Raw genomic sequence first — 6,824 nt, 5'->3', positions numbered from 1 at the left:
CGGTACGCCACACCCCTCCCGATCAACAGGACCCCCGTTTCGACCGTAGGAGGTCCGTTTCCTCCATTTTGCGGTACACCACACCCCTCCCGATCAACAGGACCCCCGTCTCGATCGTAGGAGGTCTGTTTCCTCCGTTTTGCGGTACGCCACACCCCTCCCGATCAACAGGACCCCGTTTCGATCGTAGAAGGTCCGTTTCCTCCGTTCTGCGGTACGTCAGGCCTCGTTTCCATCGCCTCTTCCATCCAAGCCCTCCCGATGAACACGACCACGCATTCCGTTCCGACCCATGAACACGACGACGATGCTGTTTCTCCGTTCTGACCCAGCCATGTACACGAGCCCTCGCCGTACGTATGCGCGAGTAGGCTTTCGAGACCCCGCCCGCATGTACACATACATGGCCATATTTTCTTTCTTGCACCCTGGCCGCTGTACGTACATGTACATGCTACGTGCGCGCCTCTACTATGACACGTGCGTGCCTCTACTATGACACGTGCGCGCCTCTACATCGACCAGTATGTACGTACACATTCATGATCAGAATGTCAACGCTACGTACGCTTTGACCAGGTGGGTCCCGACTGTCAGGCACTTCCTTGCCTGCGAAGATGTAGCTGGTGGGTCCCAGCAGTCAGGGGGCGAATCATTTTTTTGCCCGGACGCACTTCCTTGCGTGCGAAGATGTAGCTGGTGGGTCCCAATAGTCGGGGGGCTGGTGGGTCCTAGCAGTCAAGGGGGCGAATCGTTTTGGTTTTTTTTGCCCGGACGCACTTCCTTGCGTGCGAATATGTAGCTGGTGGGTCCCAGCAGTCAGGGGGGCGAATCGTTTTTTTGCCCGGACGCACTTCCTTGCGTGGGAAGGTGTAGCTGGTGGGTCCCAGCAGTCAGGGGGGAAATGTTTTTTTCGTGAAATACAGTGGCCCGTCCGATGGGTCCCTGTTGTCAGGTGGAGGAATCATTATTTTCCGCATAATAAGGAGGCACTTCCTTGCTGCCGCCGTGGACCCAGCTGTCAGCCTCTCCATGTACAGTCCACGTCCGATGGAAGTCGTTCCTTGACCATGTCGACCACGCCGAGCCGAGAGCACCAGGACGGTGGACGACGGCGAGTCCTAGGAAGGGGACGACACAGAGGCAGGGAAGACTCGGCAGTTGTTTCCCACGCGGAGGGGAGTACGACTGTACGAGGGTTTACTAGTTCGTCTGCCATCGCCAGAGAATAACAGCAGGTGTGGGTGAGTAGAGGGATGGCTAGGCCAGCGATGGGAGTACGGTCGGGCGGTGAGGCCTGCGCGGCAGCATAGCCGGCCGCGCGGAGGAGGGAGCAGGCAGTCCCGCCGGCGCTTGTTTGAGCGGCTGAAGCAGAAAGAGCAGAGATTGAAGAAGCACGATGGCCGTTGGATGGACATCCAACAGTCAGTGCTTGTGCGTCAACCTTTTTTTAGGAAAGCCTCAAATATGTGGAAAACAGCATACAACCCATCTGCCATTATTTCTAATAATTTACAGCCAATTTGTTAATTCTTAAGGTTTTCTTTGGAGCCCATATTCTTTTTGTTAGCATTACAGCCCATATTGTGGCAAGGGTTAAAAAATTATACGAAATTTTGCATATTTCGGTGCGGTCCGAACTGTTTTTAATCCCGAAATTTCGACTCACATTCAAACTGATTTTAAAAATAAATGTATATCAATATAAAATCCAACAAATTCTCCACGCATAAAAATTAATGTCATTTAAAATCTTGAAATGAAAAAAAAAGATATTTGTAACTAATTGCCGGTTTGATGTGTTTTAAAAATGTACAACCCATTTCTCATTACTGATGGGCCATTTTCTCGGCCAGCCGAATGAAAGCTCTCCTCGTCTTGAAAGATTTGCAGCCCAACAGGCCTAACAAAGTGACTTACTTGGCAAATCACAAAAAAACTGGGCTGTGGCCGTGGACCCAGCTGTCAGCCTCTCCACGTATAGTACTCTTCCGATGGAAGTCGTTCCTTGACCACGCCGCGCGGAGAGCACCACGGCAGTGGACGATGGCGAGGCCTAGGAAGGGGACGGCGCGGCAGTGGAAGCCCGCACGGAGAGGACTACGAGGGTTCACTGGTTCGGCTGCAGTGTGAGGCTGCCGTCGCCGCAGGGCCTGGCCGGCGGTGGGAATAGTAGGGGGCGGTGAGGCCTCTACGGCAGCACAGCCGTCCACGGGAGGCAGGAGCATGCGGCACGACCGGCGCTGCTTTGGGCGGCTGGAGCAAGAAGACCAGAGGTTGAAGAAGCACTATGACCGTTGGATGGACATCGTACGGTCACTGGAGCTAGAATCGTTCATATTGACTAAGTTGACAAACCCTTCGTCCCCGTCAACTTAGTAGGCCCACAAGTCAGCCTCCCAGCAAGGTGGGTCCCAGCTAGCCGGAGGAGTATTCATTTTTTGTGTGTAATAAGGAGGCACTTCCGGTGGGTCCGAGCTGACAGCGGGGGGAACGTTTTTTTTGCGAAATACGATGGCCGTCCGATGGGTCCTAGCAGTCAGGGGGAAACGATTTTTTTGCAAAATAATGGTGGCCCGTCCGGTGGGTCCCCGCTGTCAGGTGGAGGAATAATTATTGTCCGCATAATAAGGAGGCACTTCCTTGCGGCTGCCGTGGACCCGGCTGTCAGCCTCTCCACATACAGTACTCTTCTGATGGAAGTCGGTCGTTGACCACATTGACCACGCCGCGCCTAGAGCACCACGGCGGTGGACGACAACGAGGCCTAGGAAGGGGACGACGCGGAGCCATGCAAGGCGCGGCAATGGATGCCCACGCGGAGAGGAGTATGAGCGTTCACTAGTTCGGCTGCGGTGTGAGGCTGCCGTCGCCGCAGAATAACAGGGCGTCTGGGTGAGTGGAGGGATGGCCTGGCCAGTGGTGGAAGTAGTATGGGGGCGGTGAGGCCTCCGAGGTAGCACAGCCGGCCATGGGAGGCAGGAGCAGGCGGCACGACCGGCGCTGCTTTGGGCGGCTAGAGCAAGAAGGCCAGAGGTTGAAGAAGCACTATGGCCGTTGGATGGACATCATACGGTCACTGGAGTATTGAGTAAGTTGACAAAGCTCTCCGTCCCTGTCAACTTAGTAGGCCCACAAGTCATCCCAACAATATGGTGGGTCCCAGCTAGCAGGGGGTATTCATTTTTTTGGGCGTAATAAGGAGGCACTTCCTTGCGTGCGAAGATATAGCTGGTGGGTCCGACTTGTCAGCGGGGGAACGTTTTTTTCGCGAAATACAGAGGCCCTTCCTGTGGGTCCTAGCTGTCAGATGGAGGAATCATTATTTTGCACGTAATAAGGAGGCATTTCCTTGCGTGTGGCCGTGGACCCAGCTGTCAGCCTCTCCATGTACAGTCCACTTCCGATGGATGTCGTTCATTGACCACGTTGACCAGGCCGCGCCGAGAGCACCAGGGCGGTGGACGACGACGAGGCCTAGGAAGGGAACGACACGGAGCCAGGGAATACTCGGCAGTTGTTTCCCACGCGGAAGGGAGTACGACTGTACGAGGGTTTACTGGTTCGTCTGCCGTCGCTGGAGAATAACAGCAGGTGTGGGTGAGTAGAGGGATGGCTAGGCCAGCGATGGGAGTACGGTCGGGTGGTGAAGCCTGCGCGGCAGCACAGCCGGCCGCACGGAGGAGGGAGCAGGCAGTCCCGCCGGCGCTTGTTTGAGTGGCTTGAGCATGAAGAGCAGAGATTGAAGAAGCACGACAGCCGTTGGATGGACATCCAACAGTCACTGCTCTCGTGTGTTGACTAAGTTGACAGCGGGTTGCGTGTGCGTCAACCTTTTTTTATGAAAGCATACGCGTCAACCTGTAGTAGGCGCACAAGTCAGCCTCAAATCTATGGAAAACAACATACATCCCATCTGCCATTATTTCTAATAATGTACAGCCCATTTGCTAATTCTTAAGAATTTTTTTGGAGCCCATCTTTTTTTTGTTAGCATCACACCCCATATTGTGGCCACGGTTAAAAAGTATACAAAATTTTGCATATTTCGGTGCGGTCAACTGTTTTTAATCCAGAAATATCGATTCACATTCAAACTATTTTGAAAAATAATTTATATAAATATAAAATCCAAATAATTGTCCATGCATAAAAATCAATGGAATTTAAGATCTTGTAATGAAAAAAAAATTGAAACTAATTCCCGGTTTGATGTGTTTTAAAAATGTACATCCCATTTCTGGGCAAACTGAATGAAACTCTCCTCGTCTTGAAAGATTTGCAGCCCAGTAGGGCCGATAAAGCAAGTAGGCCTTGTTTGGGTATTTCTTTAAAAAAAATAGAACCGGGCTACCCATTTTCAGCAAGAAAAAAACACAACTGGGCTCATGATGTGGTAAACATAAATAAAACCCTGGCTAGACGGGCCACAGCCCCCGCACAACCCCGTTGTTACCCTGATCCGTCGCTAAAACTAGTATAAATAACAACTGCTTGTTCCTAAAAAAAACTGCGCGACTTGCTGGGTCCCTGGTGTCAGCCGCTCATAGTGTAATTCTCTTGTTTATTGACTATGTTGACAATGGCGTGAGCCCCAGATGTCCAGCCTTTCCTATGAAAATTTAGAGCCCATTTGATGTGCTCGTTCGAAATAAGTTTGTGGGTGCTGGTGGGGGCTAATCACTTGGCTTCTGTAATGCACAGTGAGCTCAAGCAGCCGACAAGAGTGATGTTATTTCCCTTGGTTTGGATTTGTTACAATATTTCACTCTAAATTAAATGAATGGCAAGCCATTTGCCTTGTTTCAAAGAAAATGTGACAGTCACAGCCGAGTTGAAAAGGGCAGGAACATCTAACTCCAGCTTACAAACTGTACAAAAGCATGAGGGTTAATTGTTCATCAGGTTTACAAAAAAAACTAGATTGAAAAGGGCAACAACATCTAACTCCAGCACTATTTTCGGCAGTCACAGTCAAATGCATCGGTCAGGTCCATAGAATGAACATCTTGGGTCGTAAAATTTACTGGATTATGACCACAATATGTTGTAAATAGAAGCCCGACATGTTCAGAAGCTCTTTTACCCACCTGAAACTCCTTTTTTTGCTCTTCGACATACCCATCCGTCAAAAGCATGCTGCTGCTAAACTTAAGCCTGATGGACAATAGTAACCTCGCATTCAGCAGGAAGAATGTGACAAATCTTGTGTTTGCACGGTTGGCTACATATCGTTCTAGTGTTATTGTCTTCAATCGAATCTCATGAGAAGTGAGAAAATCCCGATGCTTACGAATCCACCGATTGGTTATAACTTTCTTACCCCGTCCTGTTGCCTAAATAGACATGAAGATTGAAAACAGTTAAGGTCTAAAAGAAGAGTGTCGAAAGAGCAATAGCTGAACAGTTAATTCTAGTACACTATATGCGGGCTTCCAATGTGCGTGAAATTATCACCTTTATATACAACTTCTCCAGACATGGAAAGCATTGCAGCAAGCCAATAATCTTGTTCAGATCAAAACTATTCATTTGGATATATAAGATCTTGACAGAATCCAGCACCATTGATAGGCCATCCATGGAGAAACTCTTCATTGAGCATAGAACATAATATTAGTACAAAATGTGTACTCCAAGATGATATATAAATTATGCGCAGAAATTTAAAATGCAGCTTATGGTTACAAGTGTAGATGATAATATAAAGTACCTGAAGAACTGTGGAGCCAAACACCAAATTGAAATGAGCACAGAGATCATGTATTACATCCAAGGTCTCCAGTTTAGGCGCAGAGAGGATGGTTATTTGCAACGGTGAATAACTAGAATCAAGGATCAACCTTTGAAGTGAAGGGGCATCTTGGATGATGAGCTGCCTTCCATCAAAAGAAATTCCAATTCTTACAAGGTTAGGCTACTTTATTTGGAGACAACCGATTCTAACTGTGAAAACAAGCACCAAGCACTCCAGCGCAGGGCAACTGGAGTGGATGATGCTGTGCAATGAGGCCTCCGATATACGAACCCGCACAAGTGAAAGTTTCTTGAGAAATGGGAGTCGAAGGTTTAGTACCAGATTGTCTGGTAGGTAGCACTGCGCAAAGGTGGCGGTGTGAAGAGAGGATGAAAACCCCGAGATGGACATCGGTGCTGAGGGCACAAGTTCATGGCGTTCGATATGTGGTATGTGATTTCCAGGGGAATAGTAGAACTCAAGCAGCTGTAGTTCTGTGAATTCAGAGGATTCCAGCCAGGCGTCCACCGTGCAGGGCATGGTATGCTTGCTCAGGTAGCATGACGGGATGTAGAGGCTTTGAACGGAGCCCTGGTGGGAGGAGATGATGGCTCTGGGGATTTCAAAAATCATTGAAGAGAGATAGCTAACGACAGTCGAGATTAAGGTGAACGGCGCGCCATAGAGGGCGCCACCGAATTGGGAGGATTTGGGTGCGGCAGCAATCCTTGGTGGGGAGAAGCGAGATGATCTCCCCAAGGATGGCGTCCGGGAGATTGCTGATGCGGCCCACCCGAGATTCTACGGGTTCCTGGGATCCGGTGGGGGCGGGGTCGCCGCTTCTCCCCGCGCTGCTGGGTGCGGGATCTACAATAGGCGTCGCCGCTGGCGGGAGCCTCATCTTCTTGGTGCTGGGGTCAACCGACTCCATTTTCCTCGAGGGCATCGCGTCACGCTCACGGATTTGAGCAGAGTAACGAATGACGGGCCTAGTTGTAGTGCGAGCAAAGAAGAAGGGGAGCTGGGGGTTTTCTGTAGGAGTGAGGAAGAAGGGGAGCTGGGGTTTTCTGTAGGAGCGAGGAGGAAG

The sequence above is a fragment of the Triticum dicoccoides genome, chromosome 2A (assembly GCF_002162155.2).
Source record: "Triticum dicoccoides isolate Atlit2015 ecotype Zavitan chromosome 2A, WEW_v2.0, whole genome shotgun sequence".
Classification (NCBI taxonomy): domain Eukaryota; kingdom Viridiplantae; phylum Streptophyta; class Magnoliopsida; order Poales; family Poaceae; genus Triticum; species Triticum dicoccoides.
The sequence above is the reverse complement of the archived record's forward strand: the minus strand, read 5'-3'. Positions refer to the sequence as shown.